This window comes from Myotis yumanensis, unplaced genomic scaffold, assembly GCF_028538775.1.
Source record: "Myotis yumanensis isolate MYYU_CA2020_CCGP unplaced genomic scaffold, mMyoYum1.0.hap1 SCAF_21, whole genome shotgun sequence".
NCBI classification, from domain to species: domain Eukaryota; kingdom Metazoa; phylum Chordata; class Mammalia; order Chiroptera; family Vespertilionidae; genus Myotis; species Myotis yumanensis.
In genome coordinates, this window is record NW_027223772.1 from 11978222 (window position 1) to 11998354 (window position 20133).

A 20133-nucleotide genomic window follows, 5' to 3' on the forward strand; every position below is an offset into this window, starting at 1 on the left:
GGATCATGCAGGTGTGATGCCCTCATCAGGTAGTGAAAAGTAGAGTCCCCTCATGGGTGGCTGATTTCAGCAGATTCATCCCTCGATTTCTATCCTAAGAGAACTGGAGCTCTCTCCAGACTTCCGATCACATGCATGCTCACTGGCTTCCTGAGCAGCACTGTCCCTGCCTTCTTTCCTCAAGGCTGGATGAGCCAGGCTGGCTGGAGTGTAGGGAAGGGAGGATAGAGGTCCATTTGGTGGGTCGAAATGCTGTTAGAATCTTTAAGGCTTAACTTTATTTTTTCTGTGTCTACTCCCACACTACAACTAAGCAGCCAAAGTGATGCTTAGCTCACTCTCAAGGAAGCACAGTACTGCCTTGTACCAGTGCCACACGTCACCAGCACAGGGAAGGGAGCAACTGGAGGAAGAAGACAGGGCATTCCTCTCCCAGCAGTGTAACACCCTCACAGGCATGATTCTGTCTGGAGAGCTGACCCCTGCTGGAGCGCTTAAGGCTTTTAGGCACAGAGTGAAATGATCTGATTTATATTTTTTAAAGATCACTCTGATTTGTATTTTTATTTTTATTAAAAATTGTTTTACTACTTTAATTTTTTATCAATTAGGGATGACATTCAATATTAGTTTCAAGTGTACAAAAGAGTGGTTAGACATTTATATAACATATAAAATCATCTCCTGATAAGCCTAGCATGGGCTATCTTTGAAAAGGGTATTAATCCTATTCATGAGGGCTCCACCCTCATGACCTAATCAACCTCAAAAGACCCACCTTTTACTTATTTTTAATCAACCTTATTTGTGTGACATTCATTAATAAAATTGCATAGGTCGGGTGTGCAATTCTATAATGCATCATCTGTATATTGGATTGTGTGTTCACTGCCTTCAAGTCTCCTTCCATCACCATTTATCCCCCCCCATGCCCTCTTCTCCCTCCCCCACCTGTCACCCACCAACCCTACCTCCTACTCCCCACATGCCACCCCCACCTGCCACCCCACACCCCACACCCTCAGCCCCCACCTGCCATCCCCACCCCTGACCTGCCAGCTCCCATCCCCCACCACTACCCCTCACCCCCACCTCCCACTCTTACCCCCCACCCCTACCCCCACCCGCCACCCCACATCCCATACCCCACACCACCCACCCACCCACCTCCCATCCCCCACCCCCACCCCCCCACTCCCTCTCCCCCACCCTCCACCCCCCTTCCTCCACCCCCCTACCCCCCTTCCCCTGTTTGTGATTTGACATTTGAAATGATATTTGAGATGTGTCTTGAGAGCACGGGTAGGATTTAGACAGATGAAGAAGGTGAGAATGTGCTTCAGGTACAGAGAGTGGACACTCGGCCTGGAGGCAGGAGAGATGAACACTGGAGAGACCAGAGCATATGCCCCTCAGATGCCTGTGAGTGAGGGGTCAGGGCAGGGAAACAGAAGACCCTTCATGGAGGGAAAAGGCAGAAGGATAAGGGGACCAACCACAGAGTGGTCAGAGCAGGGGAGACAGGGGCCCCTCCATGGGAATGCAGGGCAGCGGGGACAGGGGACCACGGGAGGGGCCGATGGACAGGTAGGACAGGGAATGCTGCGAAAGGGGCAGGGCTAGGAAACAAGGGCCCCACCATGGGGGAACAGGGGACTCTCCATGGAGGGGTCTGCTTCCCCTGTTACCTATCTCTACTTCCCTGTCCTCCCTTCCCTGGCCCCTCCATGGATGGTGCCCTAACCCCACTATCCTGCTCAGACTATGTGGGGTTCTTTGTCCTCCCTGCCCTGCTACCTCCATGGAGGATGCCCTCTCCCCCCTGCCCTGCCCTTTATTTAAGGATCTGTGCCAAAATCCTTGCTGTCTCAAAGTAGGGTTCCCTATCCCCCCAGCCTCTCCCCTCCATGTAGGGTTCTGTCTCCTCCCTGCCCTTCTCCCTCAAACTGGGGTTCCCTTTCCCCACTGCTTGCCCCCTCAAAGTGAGGTTCTCTGTCCCCCTGCCCTGCCCCCTCCATGAAGGAAACCTCCTCCTCCCTGCCCCTCCCCCTCAAAGTGAGGTTCTCTGTCCTCCTGCCCTGCCCCCTCCATGAAGGAAACCTTCTCCTCCCTGCCCCTCCCCCTCAAAGTGGGGTTCTCTACACCCCTGCCCTGCCCATCCATAGAGGGTACCTTCCCCTCCCTTCCCCTGCCCCTAAAGTTGAGATCCCTGTCCCCCTGCCCTGCTCCCTCAATGGATAGTTCTGTCTCCTCTCTGCCCTGCTCTCTCAAAGTGAGGTTCCCTTACCTCCTGCCCTCCCCCCTGCATGGGGGTACCCTGTCCAACTGCCCTGCCCCTCACCATAGAGCAGCGGTTCTCAACCTGTGGGTTGCGACCCCTTTGGTAGTCGAATGACCGTTTCACAGGGGTCACCTAAGACCATCCTGCATATCAGATATTTACATTACGATTCATAACAGTAGCAACGTTACAGTTATGAAGTAGCAACAAAAATAATTTTATGGTTGGATCACAACATGAGGAACTGTATTTAAAGGGCCAGAAGATTGAGAACCACTGCCATAGAGGGTTCCCGGTCTCCCCTCTCCTCCCTGCCCTGTCCCCCTTAAATTGGGGTTCCCTTTACTCCTGCCCTCCCCACTGCATGGAGGGTTTCCTGTATTCACTATTCCTTCCCTCCATGTGCAGTTCCCTGTCCCCAGCTCGAACTCCTTTCTGAAGGGTTCCCTGTCCACACTGTTATGCCCCCTGCCTGTAGGGTTTCCTGTCCTCTTGCACTGCCCCCTCCCAGGAGGGTTCCCTGTCCCCCTGCCCTGCCCCCTCCATGAAGGTTTCCCTGTCCCCCTGTCCTATCCTCTCCATACAGGGTTCCCTGTCCCCATGCCCTGCCTCCTCCATGAAGGTTTCCCTGTCTCCTGCCCTCCACCCTCCATGGAGGGTCCCCTCTCCTCCCTGCCCTGTCCCCTCCATGGAGGGTCCCGTCTCCTCCCGGCCCTGTCCCCTCCATGGAGGATCCCCTCTCCTCGCTGCCCTGTCCCCTCCATGGAGGGTCCCCACTTTCCCTGCCCTCCCTCCTCCATGGAGAGTCCCCTCTCCACCCTGACCAGCCAATCCATGGAGGGTCCCCTCTCCTCCCGGCCCTGTCCCCTCCATGGAGGGTCCCCTGTCCTCCCTGCCCTGTCCCCTCCATGGAGGGTCCCCTCTCCTCCCTGCCCTGTCCCCTCCATGGAGGGTCCCCTCTCCTCCCTGCCCTGTCCCCTCCATGGAGGGTCCCCTCTCCTCCCTTCCCTGTCCCCTCCATGGAGGGTCCCCTTTCCTCCCTGCCCAGTCCCCTCCATGGAGGGTCCCCACTTTCCCTGCCCTCCCTCCTCCATGGAGAGTCCCCTCTCCTCCCTGACCAGCCAATCCATGGAGGGTCCCGTGTTCCCCCTCCCCACCGCCCTGCCCATCAATGGAGAGTTCCCTGTTCCCCATACCCCTTCACTTCCCCCTCCATATAGAGTACTCATTCCCACTATCCTTCCCTTCCATGGAGGGTCCTAACCTCCCTGCCCTGTAACCTCCATGGAGGGTCCCTCTTCTTTACCTGTAACCTCCATGGAGGGTCTCCTCTACTCTTTGTACTCTCCCCTCCATGGAGGGTCACCTCTCATCCCTGTCATCTCGCCTCCATGAAGGGTCCCTTCTCCTCCCTGTCATTTCCCCTCCATGGAGGGTCCCTTCTCCTCCCTGTCATCTCCCCTCCATGGAGGGTCCCTTCTCCTCCCTGCCCTACCCCTCCATGGAGGGTCCCCTGCCCCACCTGTCCTGTAGTCTCAATGGAGTGTTCCCTGCCTCACTGCCCTGTCTCCTCCATGGAGGGTCCCCACTTCCCCTGCCCTCCCTTCTTCATGGAGCGTCCCCTCTCCTCCCTGCCCAGCCCATTCTTGGAAGGTTCCCTGTTTCCCTTCCCCACTGCCCTGCCCCCTCCATGGAGGGTCCCCTCTCCTCCTCTTCCTTCCCATTCCATGGAGGGTCCCTTGTCCTTCCTGCCCAGCCGCTTCTATTGAGGGTCCCCTCTTCTTCCTTCCCTGTCCCCTCCATGGAGGGTTCCCATCACCCTACAGTCCCCCCTCAATGGAGGGTCCCATCTCCTCCCTGCCCTTCCCGTCCATGGTGTGTCCCCTCTCCTTCCTACCTGTCGTCTCCATGGAGGGTTCTCATCCCTCTACAGTCCCCCCCTCCATGGAAGGTCCTCTCTCCTCCTTGACCTGTGCTCTCCATGGAGGGTTCCCACTCCTCCTTACCTGTCCCCTCCATGGAGGATTCCCATCACCCTATGGTCCCCCCTTCATGGATGGTTCCTTCTCCTCCCTGACCCATCCCTTCTATGGAGGCTCCCCTCTCATCCCTGCCTGTCCCCCTCCATGGAGGGTCCCCTCTCCTCCCAGCCTTGTCCCCTCCATGGAGGGTCCCCTCTCCTCCCAGCCTTGTCCCCTCCATGGAGGGTCCCCTCTCCTCCCAGCCTTGTCCCCTCCATGGAGGCTACCCTCTCGTCCCTGCCTGCCCCCCCCCTCCATGGAAGGTTCCCTGCCTCCACTGCCCTGCACCCTCCATGGAGGTTCCCCTCTCCTCCCAGCCTTGTCCCCTCCATGGAGGGTCCCCTTTCATCCCTCCCCTGTACCCTCCATGGAGGTTCCCCTCTCCTCCCAGCCTTGTCCCCTCCATGGAGGGTCCCCTCTCCTCCCAGCCCTCTCCCCTTCATGGAGGGTCCCCTCTCCTCCCATCCTTGTCCCTTCCATGGAGGGTCCCCTCTCCTCCCTTCCCTGTCCCCTCCATGGAGGGTCCCCTCTCCTTCCAGCCTTGTCCCCTCCATGGAGGGTCCCCTCTCCTCCCAGCCTTGTCCCCTCCATGGAGGGTCCCCTCTCCTCCCTGCCCTGTACCCTCCATGGAGGGTCCCCTCTCCTCCCAGCCTTGTCCCCTCCATGGAGGGTTCCCATCCCCCTACGGTCCCCCCTCCATGGAGGGTCCCTTCTCCTCCCTGACCCAACCCTTCCATGGAGGGTCCCCTTTCATCCCAGCCTCATCCCCTCCATGGAGGATCCCCTCTCCTCCCTGCCCTGTCCCCTCCATGGAGGGTCCCCTCTCCTCCCAGCCTTGTCCCCTCCATGGAGGGTCCCCTCTCTTCCCAGCCTTGTCCCCTCCATGGAGGGTCCCCTCTCCTCCCTGCCTGTCCCCTCCATGGAGGGTTCCCTGCCCCCACTGCCCTGCACCCTCCATGGAAGGTCCCTTCTCCTCCCTGCCCGGCCCCTCCATGGAGGGTTCACTGCCTCCCCTACCCTGCCCTCTCCATGAAGGACCCCTTCCCCCTGCCCTGCCCCCTCCATGCAGGGTCTTCTGTTTCCCTGCCCTGTCCCATCACTCACAAGCTCTGAAAGGCATGTGCGCTGGTCCCCAGTGTTCATCTGTCCTGCCTCCAGGCCGTGTCCACTGTCTGTACCTGAAGCACATCTCACCATCGTCATCTGCCCAAATCCTCCCGGGCTCTCAGGACACATGTCAAATATCATTTCAAATGTCAAATCACCGAGTGATCTCTAAAAAATATAAATCAGATCCCCCTATTCTGGTGCCTAAAAGCCTTCATGCTGTGACAGCATTTTCAATCCACCCTAGGGTCCCCTATGTGCCCCCTCCACCATCTGCTGTTCCCATCCAGCCTGGCTGTCCTTGCCCTGGGCACTGCCTCTCCTTTTCGGGAGGCTTTCACAGCTCTCCATGGGGCCAGCTCTGTCTCAAAAGCCACTACTCAGTTTAAATATTTTGGGGAGCCCTTCCCTGAGCCTGCTGGGGAGTCACCCTGCTGGGGAGCCCCCACCCAGCCCTAGGGGGTACAGCAGGCAATAGGTCACAGTACTGACAGAGGTCAGAATGGTAAGACAGGTCATAGAGGTAACCTAGCAACCCTGCCAGGTCAGCCATGTGGGCCAACCTCTCAAATTTTCTTGTGTTGTTTAAAATCAGTGAATAAACATTTATTGACACCAACACACCCCAGGCCCTCTACAGAAAGCACAGGAGGCGTGGCTCTCCCCGAGGTCCTGACCCTCCATAACCAGGTGTTCTTGACAGTGAAAACTGGGTGGGAGGGCGGGGCAGAGAAGCCAGGGAGGGACTCCACTTGAGTTGCTGGCTTTGAGGCTGGAGGAAGGGATCAAAGGCCAACATTTTTGGGAGCGCCCAGGAAGCTGGGAGTGGCTTTGGCAAGAACACAGAAGGGAACTGTCCCATAAGGAATGGATTCTGCCACCTCCCCATGAGCAGGCCCCCCCAAGGCCTCCTGGGAGGAGGGCAACCCAATGAACTGCCTCGGGTTTCTGACCCACAGCACCTGGGATCCCACACTTTGTCCTGTGAACCACTGTGTTTAAGGTCATTGGTCAGGGCACCAACAGAAATCCTTTGTGTCCCTGTGGTTCCCTAGTCATAATAAGCTAAGTCTGTTTTCTTTGTGGCTCTTCCTATCTCCTGAAATAAAGTGTTGCCTTGGTTCTTGTTCACCTGTCTGTCCCTCAGCCCCTCTCAGCACCTGAAAGGTGACCTGTGAAGTCCCTGCCCCCGAGACCCAGGTAGACAGCACACACTTGATGAATGAATTCCTGAGCAAAGAGCTCTTTTCTGATTTCATATTTGTAATAAACCTGATTCATTAACATGTACAGACATATGATATCTTAATCCACTTTACGACACCGCACATAGATTCATGAATTTTTAAAATATCTTAATTTTTTTTTGTCAAAACCCGTGTCTCAATTTCTTGTTCAGAAATGCAATAGCTGCTTTGTGACCTGCCTCAGGGAGGAGAGGGTTCTGACTGCAGACCAGTTCACGCCAGGATGTTGCTCCTGTCCCTAGTCCTTCACAGGCCAGCCCTTTGGCCTCTGGTGGCCAGTTGACCCATGATGCGCCTTCACACCTCATCTCCTGTTCACCAGCCTGGTGTTGCTTCCTGCGTTGGGTACACGGTGCAATACACAGATCCAGTAACATAGAACCCCACACCTGAAACCTATATGTTCATGTTGACCAATGTCACCCGAATGTATTTAATAAATAAAAATATTTTTTAAAACACACACATTAGTTATTTTGCAGATTGAAACTGGTTCAGGGAGATGAAGTGACTGGTCTGAGGTTCCCCAATATTCCCACTGCCCATGATTCTGAATGCCCAGCACTTTCTTGTCTTTCTCCCATTAGACTTCAGTGGTCCTGCCTTTTAAAAATGCAAAGAAGCTAAAAAAAAAAAAAAAAAAAAAAAAAAAAAACAGCAGGAAGCTTCAAACCTCCTTTTGAAAGCAAACTTTAAGTCAGCAGAGTGGAACATCTTCTCTATCAATGTCTCTTTTTCTTTTTGTTCATTCATTTGCCAAATGTTTATTTTACAGACCTATCTAGAACCAACCTTTTCAGTACTGGATCTCCCTCCCAGTAGGTGCCTAGGCCTGTGCTAGGAACAAAGAGTCCCCAGTGCTGAGTGGGAATTCAGCAATCACTTTTGAGTATAATGGCCTGGGTCAATTTCTGGGTCCTCTATTCTGTTCCATTGGTCTATATGTCTGTTCTTGTGCCAGTACCAGGCAGTTTTGAGAACTGTGGCTTGGTAATATAGTTTGATGTCTGGTATTGTGATCCCTCCAACTTTGTTATTCTTTCTCAGGATAGCTGTGGTTATTAGGGGTCTTATTTTATTCCAGATGAATTTTTGGAGAGTTTGTTCTAGATCTTTGAAATATGCCATTGGTATTTTAATAGGTATTGCATTGAATCTATAGATTGCTTTAGGTAGTATGGATATTTTAATGATGGTGATTCTACCAATTCATGAACATAGTATGTTCTACCATTTGTTTATGTCTTCCTCTATCTCTTTTTTCAATGTCCTGTAATTTTCCGAGTATAGGTCTTTTACGTCCCTGGTTAAGTTTATTCCTAGGTATCTTATTTTTTTGGTGCAATGGTAAATGGGATTGGTTTTTTTTTCATTTCTCTTTCTGTGAGTTCATTATTGGTGTATAAAAAGGCCATAGAATTCTGGGTGTTAATTTTGTATCCTGCTACATTGCCAAATTCATTGATTAGGTCTAGTAGTTTTTTGGTGGAGTCTTTGGGCTTTTCTATGTATAATATCATGTCATCTGCAAATAAGGACAGTTTTACTTCTTCTTTCCCAATTTGGATGCCTTTCATTTTTTCTTCTTGTCTGATCACTATGGCTAGTACTTCTAGTACTGTGTCGAACAGGAGTAGTGAAAGTGGGCATCCTTGTGTTGTTCCTGTTCTTAGGGGAAATGGATTTAGTTTTTGCCCACTGAGTATGATATTGGCTGTAGGTTTGTCATATAGGGTTTTTATTATGTTGAAGTATGATCCCTCTATTCCCACTTTGCTGAGAGTTTTTATCAAGAAAGGGTGTTGGATTTTGTCAAATGCTTTTTCTGCATCGATTGATATTATTATGTGATTTTTGTCTTTCAGTTTGTTTATGTGATGTATCACATTTATTGATTTTCGGATGTTGAATCATCCTTGCCTTCCTGGCATAAATCCCACTTGGTCAATGGTGTATGATCTTTCTAATGTATTGCTCAACCCGATTTGCTAGGATTTCATTGAGGATATTAGCATCTATGCTCATCAAGGGTATTGGCCTGTAGTTCTCTTTATTTGTGGTATCTTTGTCTGGTTTTGGTATCACTTGGAGTGCGGGTGAATTTCCCGCCAAAATATAAGATGGCTCTGTCTTTTGGTTTTGTTCCATCCACCAAAAGGGTGGATTACAAACAAATATTTGGTAATACGCAGTTACAATCGGCCCGAGTTTACACGTTTCCCGCACTACACCGCAAATCTATATGAACCGAGGTAAAGAAGGCTCCCGCTGAGTACGCGCAATTCACGCGAGCCGACTTAACTCGTTTCCCGCACTCCAAGTGGTATTAGGGGAATGCTGGCTTCATAGAAAGATCCTGGAAATGTGTGTTGCTCTTGAATTTTTTGGAATAGTCTGAGGAGGATAGGTTTTAGTTCTTTGAATGCTTGGTAGAACTCCCCTGAAAGCCACCCGGACCAGGGCTTTTGTTTGCTGGAAGATTTTTTGATCGCTGTTTCAATTTCTTCGGTAGTTATCGACCTATTCAGGTTTTTTGACTCTTCTTGGTTGAGTTTTGGGAGCTTGTATTTTTCTAAGAAGATGTCCATTTCATCTAGGTTGTCCATAGAATTTTGTTGGAATAGAGTTGTTCATAGCATTTTTTCATAATTGTTTGTATTTCTGTGGGATTGGTTGTGATTTCACCTCTTTCATTTCTGATTTTGTTTATTTGGGTCCTCTCTCTGCTTCTTGGTGAGCCTGGCTAGAGGTTCATCAATCTTGTTTATCCTTTCAAATAACCAGCTCCTGGTTTGTTGATCTTTTGTATTGTTTTTTTTAGTCTCTATGTCGTTTATCTCCACTCTGATCTTTATTATTTCCTTCCTACTCCTTACATTGGGCTTTTCTTGTTGCTCTTTCTAACTCTTTGAGTTGTAGGGTTAGATAATTTATTACCATTGTTTCTTGTTTTTTGAGGCAGGCTTGTAGAGCTATGAACTTCCCTCTCAAGACTGCTTTCACTGTGTCCCATAGATTTTGGATTGTTGTGTTTTCATTGTCGTTTGTTGCCATGATGCTTTTTATTTCTTCTTTGATCTCTCTGGTAACCCAGTCATAGTTTAATAGCATGCTATTTAGCCTCCAGGTGTTTGGGTTTTTTTTATTGTTTTTATTGTAGTTGATTTCTAATTTTATGCCATTGTGATTTGAGATGATGTTTGATATGATTTCTATCTTCTTGAATTTGAAGAGACTTTCCAGTGACCCAATATATGGTCTATCTTTCAAATGACCCATGTGAACTTGAGAAGAATGTATATTCTGTGGCTTTGGGGTGAAATGTTCTGAAGATGTCAATTAATTCCATCTGACCTAGTGCATCATTTAGGACTGATGTTTCTTTGCTGATTTTTTTTGTTTAGAGGATTTGTCCAATGGTGATAGTGGGGTATTAAAGTCCCCTACTATGACTGTATTGCTATCACTCTCTTCCTTGATATCCTCCAGAAGTTTTTTTTATGTATTTGGGTTATCCTGTATTGGGTGCGTATATGTTTACCAGAGTTATATTTTCTTGTTATATTGCTCCCTTTAGTATTATGAAGTGGCCTTCCTTATCCCTTGTTATGTCCTTCCCTTTGAGATCTAATTTGTCATATATAAGTATTGCTACCCCAGCTTTTTTTTCATTTCCATTCGCCTGAAAAATATTTTCCCATCCCTGCACCATCAGTCTGTGTGAGTCCTTTTTTCTGAGGTGGGTTTCCTGTAGACAGCAGATATATGGGTCATGTTTTCTTATCCACTCAGCTACCCTATGTCTTTAGATTGGGGCATTTAATCCATTAACATTTAAAGTTATTATTGATAGGTATTTGTTTGTTGCCATTTTCATTCTTTACGCCTGTGTTCCTTCTTCATTTCCTATTTCTTCTTTTTATAGCAAACCCTTTAGCATTTTCGGGCGTTGCTGGTTTGGTGGTAATAAACTCCTATAGTCCTTTTTTGTCTGTGAAGCTCCTGATTTCACCCTCAATTTTGATTGATAGCCTTGCTGGGTATAGTATTCTCGGATTCCGACCCTTCCTTTGCATGACTTTGTATATTTCATTCCATTCCCTTCTTGCCTGATGTGTTTCTGTTGAGAAATCAGTCACTAGTCTGATGGGGGATTCTTTGTAGATAACTTTCTGTCTCTGGCCACTTTTAAGATTCTTACTTTGTCGTTGGTGTTTGCCAATAAAATTATAATGTGCCTTGGTGTCGGTCTTTTGGGGTTCATTTTGTTTGGGACCTGTGAGCTTCTTGGATTTGTGTGTTTGGGACCTGTGAGCTTCTTGGATTTGTGTGTTTTCTTTCCTATATCAGGGAAGTTTTCTGTCATTATTTCTTCAAACATGTTTCTATTCCTTGCTCAGTTTCCTCTCCTTCTGGCACCTCTATTATGTGGATGTTGTTTCATTTCATGTTGTCCCAAAGTTTCCTTAGGCTCTCCTCCTGTTTTTTAAGTTTTCTTTTTTCCTAGATGTTGCTGTGCTTGGGTATTTTTTCCTACCTTGTCTTCTAGGTCACTGATGGCAGTCCTCTGCTTCTTCTAGTCTACTGTTGATGCTTTCTATTGAGTTCTTTATAGCAGCGATGTCATTTTTCATTTCTTCTTGGTTCTTCTTCATTTCCTCTTGGTTCTTACACATATTGTTGAATTTGTCTTCCATTCTTTTCAGCCACCTTATGACCATTTCTCTGCATTCTTTCTTTGACATATTGCTTACCTCCTTTTTGTTTACTTCCTTTTCTGGTGATTCCTCCTTTTCTTTCGTTTGTGGGCTATTTCTTTGTCTCCCCATGATCTCTCTTCTCCGGGTGTCTGGTTATGTAGCTCTTTCTCTCCGTCCAGCTCTGCACACAATTCTCCAAACATCTCTTCTGCACATCCTTTTTCCCCTGGCACTAAGCAGACGGCGCACTGGTAAAATCCGAGGCTGCCTTTTTGCGCCCAATCCAGCTATGGGATAATTTGTAGAGCTCCCTTCTGCCAGCAGCCCTGTGGATCCCCTTCCACACTTACGGATCACCTGGCCCCAAAGGCCGCGGGCTTTGTGGGGCGCAGACTTCCCCAACATGGATTCCTCTCTCCAACCTGGATTGCAGTCCTCACCTTTCCCTATGGGGATAAAATACAACAAAACAAACAGCTAAACCAAAAAGCACAAATGAAAAACACTCAGAAAAAGAGGGAGCAGAATCTGTAGGGGCAGAGCTCAAATACAGAAAATAAAGTTAAGGAATTGGATGAATAGGGGAAGGACCATGGTGTAGTATAGAGAATGGAGAACAAGAATGAGTGGATAAGAAGAAAAAAAGTTTTAATTATTTATTTTTTTAAAAGAAGAATAGAGAAGAGAGCAGATAGGCCTGAATTAGGGAAGTGAAACTAATTAAAAAATTAGGAGAAGAAAAGAGAGGAGAGAGAGAGAAAAAATGAATAGCAAAAAAAAAAAAAAAAAAGAGAAGGGGAAATGGAGTAGGAGTAGGGAAGAGGAAATTGGATATATGAATAAGCCAAGAGAGACTACAGTAATAATAACACATCAATAAAGCAGATAAAGAAGACCAATTTTTAAAAAGAGATCAAAAGAATGAGAGAGAAAAACTAAAGCAAAAAGAAGAAGAAAAACAGGATACAAAAGGGAGAATCAGGAAGAAAAAGGTGAAAAAAAGAACAATAAATTAAATAACAATTAAAAATAAAATAACTAATACTAAAATTTTTTTAATTTAAAAGAAAAAATAATAAGTGTTATTTGCTTCAGCCATATTTTAATACCCCAAAGGGGGCTAGTTTAGGACCCCACTCTTCTGTTCTAGCTGCCAATTCTGGGCTTCCTGTTAGCTAGTTATGTGCTGACCACTGTCAGGCACTGTCTTTGTGTTGAAGCTCCTAACAATCCACTGCTCTTATGTTTGTGTCTGTCTCCACAGCCATGGCTGCAAGAAGGTGGGACCAATCAGCCCACTTTGCCAGTCTGCCAGCTCTCAGTCTTAATCACTTGCTTTTGTTGATTTTTAGAGATAGAGGGGAATGGAGAGGGAGAGAGAGATAGAAACATTGATGAGAGAGGAACATCATTGATCAGCTACCTCCCACACACATCCTCACTGGGAATTGAGCCCACAACCTGGGCACATGCCCTGACTGGGAATCAAACTGGAGACTTCTTGGTTCCTGGGTCCATGCTCAACTGCTGAGCCACACCAGTTGGGCCAATCTTTCATTTTTCAAATACTCTCAACATCATTTTTACAAAAGACAGACCAGCCTGACCCCAATTAAGTAAAGAAGCACATATTGCAGAATAAGCAAGTTTGCCTCAAACAAGATCCTTAATGACTTCTATCGACCACCCTCCATGTCTCCATTGTGCTGCTGAGTTGCGAGAAGTCAGTATTTGAGACTCCTCAGGTCGTCAGTGTACAATCAATAGCATTTATTAAACAGGAAGCTATTACCCTTCATGTCTGTATGGGCAGTGGAGGTGAGGAGACAACAGGCAATGGCTCTTTGCTATCAGGGAGGGTGTCCACTCTCCCATCCCCCTTCAGTCCCTTGTATCCCTACTGTGCATGGGATGGCAGCAGTGCCAAGGACACCAGCCAGCTTCCTGATTAGTTGCCAGCAGAATCACCCCTGTCTGAAAAGAAGGCCACCTGCAATCCAGAGCGTCCACATTCTTCTGGGAACACATGGCCCCCTGCCCATCGCTTAACAAGGTCCTTCAAACAAAGCCACTTCAGCTGCACACTCTTACAAGCTGTCTGTTAAGATACACAGTGGGGAAAAAATGGTAGCCCTGCCACTTTCCAATTATACAGTTAAGGATTCAAACTGGAAATTAGGTTGATAACTTCCAGCACTTTTGTCTCACAAATCAATGGACTTGCTGTTTTCCATGCATTTGTTCAGCATCAGCACCAACTAATCATTGAAGATCTTTTTTAATCTCCAAGAAACATGGTGCTGAAATATATCTATTGTTAGTTAATTTTCTTGACTCTTATGATTCATCCTGGAACAATTGAGTGCCATGTACACTGATGGGGCAAAAGCAATGGCAGTACCTCAACCAGATCAAAGAGTGGCACCAAACTGCATTAGTAGGAATTGTATTCACTATCACACACTCGTCATGAAAAGGGCCCGTTTCAGTTAAGAATATTCTGAACAGCCCTGGGTGGGTGGCTCGGTTTGTTGGAGCATTGTCCATACACTGAACGGTGGTGGGATTGGTTCCCGGTCAGGGCACACACCTAGGTTTCAGGTGAAATCCCTGGTCAGGGCATGTGCAGGAGGCGGCCAATTGACGTTTCTCTCTCAGATCAATGTTTCTCTCTTTCTCTTTCTCTCTCTCTCTTCCCCTTCCTCCCTCTCTAAAATCAATAAACATTTCCTCGGGTGAGGATGTTTTCTCAATCACAAAAAAAGAATATTCTGAATAAAGCAGTAGCCATTATTTGTTATTAAATCTTGACTCTTGAAAATTCATATATTTATAACATATAATGAAATTGAATGTTACAAACATTACACATTTGTATTTTAAAGTAAATGGGGGGAAAGTAGATAAGATCACATTTTTGCAAAATTTCGCAAAAGAAGAAATTCATGACGTGGAATGTCACTGTACTAAATTAAATAAAGCGTAGCCCAGAAAAGAAAGAGTCAGAAAATAGGAAAGGGAAATGCATGCACATAGAGTCTGCTGGCAACTTGATCTTGGACTTCCAGCCTCCAGAACCATGGGAAGTAAGTCTCTGTTTAAGAAGTAATGTTGTTCTTCTGGTCAAGAGGACAGAGCAAGAAAGCACTCTGTTCACCTCTTCCTGTGATTCCAGCAAAATTACAAATAAATGACCAAACAGTAGTTCTTGGAAACCACCTGAAGACTAGCTGAAGAGCACTTCTATAACATGACCTAAAGCAGAAGCCACGTTGAGACTGGAAAGAGGGGCAAAGACGAACAACAGCTGGTTCCCCACACACCTGTGGCAGGTAAGAATTCGGAGGGATATCCCAGCAGTGAATGTCCCCACTGAGGAGCGAGGGGTTTCAGCCCCAAATCAAACTCCCAGCCGACAGCACCAGTGTCAGGAAAAAGAGTTCCCACAGTGGATGGTTGTGAAAATCAGTAGGAACTCAGTCCCGGTGAGATGGAGGGCTGCTATAGGCCCAGGCATCCTCCTAAAGAGCTTGAGCACAGACACACCTGCTCACCAAAACCCGTCCAAATTCCAGGAAAGGGTCAGGAGTTTGAAAGGCACCAGGCACATGTGGGAGGGACTGAATTGTCCGGCTTCAGGGCGAGGTTCGGTGGAACAGCTTTCTGCTAGAATAAAGTGATGGCAGGACCCATTGTTCCTTTGTGAGCCCTCTCCCTCACCTCCCACATATACACAGCCTGCAGTTAAAGGCTGGTGCCAAATGTGAGTCTCCATTAACCTGCCCCACACCGGTGGTTCTCTTGCCCCACCCAATTCATAGGCCTGCCAGAATCTCTTTCAGAAGTTAACCCACACAAGCGACCAACTTGGGCCCACACTATGCAGTTTTCTAAAATCTATCACAGGTTCCTAAATCCCAAACAAGCAACAGCAGACCTCGGCAGGCCCTGTACCTTTTGCTAAGCAGCCCTAGTGGTAGCCAGCCTCAGTTCACAGCACAACCACTCCCGGGTGCCACTAAACCCAGCACAGGCAACAACCAACCACAGATCACGTTGTAGTCCAACCATGTGGCCCCAGGCCAAACACAAATAGGGGCTGACCTGAACCTGCACCAGAACCCCTCTCAAAAGGCTCTAGTATCAATATGCCTGGTGGCTGTCTTCAGACCACACCGAAGCACCACACACGTAGCCCCAAAAAGGAAACACCAAAAGGTGAACATGGCCGGCACCGGCCATGCTCAAATGAATCCCACTCAAATTCCACACAACTGCTGTCCACTGTAGTGATGACAAGTCTTCAAAAGCAGTAACCCTGAGTGTCAGTTCCACCAACACATGTGCCAACAGCAATCGGGGCTCAACTACCACAGGAGAGCACACAAAATCCACTGGTGGGACACCCTTGGAGATTCGCTTAGGAAATCAGGGAGACTGTGCCACTAGGACTCACAGGACACCTACTACATAAGGCTGCTCTGCCCAGCCCGGAACACATAGCAGATCTACCCAATATATAGAAAGAGACACAGGGTGGCAACCAAAATGAAGAGAAAAAGAAATATGTCCCAAATGAAAGAAAAGGACAAAACTCCAGAAAGAGAACTCAACAATGGGGACAAGCAATCTACCAGATGCAGATTTCAAACACCGCTCATAAGGATGATCAGGAAACTTAGGGGAAGAACAGATGATCTCAGTGAGAACTTTAACAAAGAGATAGGAAATGTAAAAAAGGAGACAGAAAACATGAATGAGAACCAGTCAGAAATAAAGGGTACAATGACTGAAATGAAGAATACATAGGAATCAATCAACAACAGATTAGATGAAACCCGAGGACTGAATCAATGATATGGAAGTCAAAATAACAGAACACACACAAAGAGAAAAGAAAAAAGAACTCCCCCCGCCTCGCTGAAACCTGTTTGGCTCAGTGGATAGAGCTTTTGCCTGTGGACTGAAAGGTCCCAGGTTCGATTGCGGTCAAGGGCATGTACCTGGGTTGCTGGCGCATCCCCAGTAGGAGATGTGCAGGAGGCAGCTGATCGATGTTTCTGGCTCTCTATCTCTCTCCCTTCCTCTCAGTAAAAAATCAATAAAATATATTTTTTTTTAAAAAAAAAGAACTCCCCCCTAAAATGTGGGTGGTTTCAGGGACCTCTGGGGCAACATCAAGAGTAACAACATTCACACCACAAGGGTAAAAGAAGGAGAAGAGAGTCAACGGATTACACACCTACTTGCAGAAATAATGATGGAAAACTTCCCTAACCTGGTGAAAGAAATAGACATACAAGTCCAGGAAGTGCAGAGTCCCCCCCCAAAAAAATGAACCAAATGAGGCCCATGCCAAGACACATCATATAATTAGCATGCCAAATGTTAGACAGAGAATCTGAAAAGCACACTAAAAGAAAAACAGATAGTAATGTAAACCAGAGCTCCCATAAGACCATTAGCTGATTTCTCAACAGAAACTTTGCAGGCCAAAAGGGATTGACACAAATATTCAAAGTGACAAATATCAAGGACCAACAATCAAGATTACCAAGCAAGGCTATCATTTAGAATCAAAGGAAAGATAGAGATCTTCCTAGATAAGAAAAAACTGAAAGAGTTCATCACCACGAAACCAATATTATGAGAAATGATAAAGGGACTTCTTTAATAAGATGAAGAAGAAAAAAGAGGTAAAATATAAATAATAAAATGGTAATAACTATATACCTATCAATAACCCTAACTCATAAATACAGAGAACAAACTGATGGCTGCCTGATGGGAGGGGGGTTGCATGGAGTGGATGAAAAAGCCGAATGGATTAAAAAGCACAAATTGACATTTATGAAACAGTCGTAGGGGTGTAAAGTACAGCTTAGGGAATACAGTCAATAATATTGTAATAACTATATATACTGTCAGATGGGTGCAGCACTTCCCAGAAGGATCACTTTGTGAGTGATAGAAATGTCTAACCACTATGTAACTCATCTGAAAGTAATATAATATTGAATATGAACTGTAATTGAGAAATTTTTAATTTAAGTTAGAAATGAAGAAAATAAATAAATATTTTTGTTTAAACCACTCTGTCGTATTCAGTGTAGCAGCCTGAGCAGATAAAGACATAGAGAATACATAGGATGGGACAGTATACATATTTTTGGGGTTGTAGGGGTAGTGACAAGAGAAGATGAGGAGATGCAACATTAATAAGATGATACATTTTCTAGAGATGATGAAGAATGTGTATTGTCAGTTAATGAAGCAAAAGAGGTCAGGAGGAGGATAGAGAATATTTTAACCTGAACCCAGCTACACTTCTTAAAACAGTAGAACTCAAAAGACACTCTCAAAATCAGTGAGCAAGTAAGATGATCACCTACAAAGTAAGGATTATTAAAATGATGGCATGATTTTCAAAGGCAATTACAAAAAGCATATTAGATGCTTTAGGTGATCATCTTACTTGCTCACTGATTTTAATCCTCAGGTGAGGATTAAAAAATAAAACTATAAATAAATAAATAAAACAATAAATAAATAAATAAAATATTCAAATGAAATATTTGAACACCCACATTCATTGCTACATTTTTTTTTTTTGCAATAGCCAAGAGAAACCCCAATGTCCATCAGCAGATGAAAAGGTAAAGAAATGTGGTCTGTACAAACCAAGAGCTTTGAAAACAAGGAAAGTGAGTCACAGGAGGATGAGCCTTTAGGACATTATGTTAAGTAAAATAAGCAAGTCACAAAAGAACAAATACTGCTGTGATTCTACTCACGTGAAGTATTTAAAGTAGTCAAAGTCAAAGGTAGAACATAGAAAGGTGGTTGTCAAGGTCTGGGGAAGAAGGTAGGAGAATTGGTGTCTAATCTGTATAGAGATCCAAGGTTGAAAAATGACAATTGTCTAGAAATCTGTGACACAGCAATGCAAATGTAGTTGACACCACTGAAGTGTACATGTAAAAATGGTAAAGATGGTTTAAAAAAAAAGAATCATAAGCATACATTTCCATAACATAGATTGTGAACAGATTTGTAGATATAACACCAAACACCAAAGCAACACAAGAAAATAAATAAATAAATTGGGCTTCATTAGAAGTTAAGACTGTTTTCCTTCCAAAGACACTCTCAAGAAAGTAAAGGACAGCCCACAAAATGGGAGAATTTAGTGGAAACCATATCTCTGGGAAGACTCTTACCTAGAATATATAAAGAACTCTTACAGCTCCATAATAAAAGCCAAACCAACTAAACGTTGGGAAACGATGAGGGCACATTGTTCCATAGAAGATGTACACGTGGCCAGAAGCAGAGGAAAGATGCTCAGCATCAGGGAAACGCAATCTCCATCCGCACTGAGATGCCGCTCCGAGTCACGAGGGTGGTGACAGGTCGGTCCTATGTGACTGGGATTTCCCCAGGATGCCAGGGCTTCCTCCAGGGGATTGATTCCACGCGGAGAAGGAGGAAGTCTCTGCAGCCAAACCTGCCTGGTGCCTCCCAGGCTGTCCCAGTTCCTGGTGTGGGACCTGCACTCAGTACCCTGACCTTCCCAGGTGCACTTTCCTCACAGAAAAACGGGAAAAGAACTCACTCCCAGGCTCTCTAAGGGAGGAGGTAATATTACAATATTACTCCCCCTTCCCCCCATTCGCAGCCCCACCAGAACCTACAAGGAAGAGAAGCAGCAGAGAGCGCTGAGCACACAGGGAGCACCTTCTCCATATGAGCATCGTGATTTCCCCTGAGGAGTGATGGGAGGGCATTGCCTTTTCCACAGATTCTACTTCAGTCACTAAGAGCGCAGTCCTGCTTCCTGCCTTATGCGCTGCCCTCCAGGGTGTCATGTCAAGTTTATTTTCCATTCATTTATTACAAACCCAGTTCATTTTATTTATGTCTGCAGAACTGCCTGTAATAAGTTTGTAATAAAGAAGGTTGGCTGCAGGGAAATATGAAACACTTCTTCCCTTTTCTCCCCATTGCACCTACCGTAGTATTTTCCAAACGCTAATGTGCAAATCTCTCCAGGATTCCACGTACCCCGTGGACTTGGCCTTGCCCACGATTCAAGCAGCAATAGGCCTCCAGTCGGCCCCACTGTGCAGGTTCCAGGGAGATTTCGGGGTTCCCAGGGCTCTGAGGTGGGGGCAGCCCAGGCTCTGCGTCCCCCTGGGAACTGTTCATCCAAACAATGACTCAAAGGCAGAAACAGCAGGCAAGTGAGGACAGGCGCAGAGACACCTGGGGCCAGGTGAGAACCTAATGACAGTGACAGGTCACACAGGGGTGGAGCAAGTGTGTTCCCTTCAAACACAACTCAGTGCTCCTGACACCTTGGAGGAGGGGGAGCGGTTACCCTGTTTCACCACCAAGACCCTGAAAGCAGAGAATTTGCAGGACAAATTCACACCAGCGACTCAGGGTCGAGGCTCTGGCCGTCACCCACACATTTGCATCCAGGGCCTGCCACCCATGCAGGGACACATCGGGACTCATGGGGAGGTTGCTCACCCGGGAGGGGAGGCGGCTTCTGGACCAGCCCCACAACACACAGAGTCTGGCACAACCTCCAAGCCCGTTTCTCTGTTTGAGACCCAGCTGGACAGGGAGGGGGCAGCGGCCGGGGAAAGATGGGCCCAGGTGAGAAGTCTCCTCCACAAAGTGCCCAGGAGGCTGGGAGAGTGGGTGCTGCCCGCCACACGGGACAAGGGAAGGCAGCAAGGGAGGGGGTGAGGGCCCTGACATGAGTCCAT

General features: G+C 46.9%; 1 non-coding gene across 1 annotated transcript; it reads right to left on the reverse strand.

The window, feature by feature from the left end:
• Positions 1-287: 287 nt before the first annotated feature.
• Positions 288-490, reverse strand: LOC138999032 (small nucleolar RNA SNORA74). The gene has a single exon (XR_011469300.1). It is a non-coding gene; the product is annotated as a small nucleolar RNA SNORA74 (small nucleolar RNA).
• Positions 491-20133: the final 19643 nt, after the last annotated feature.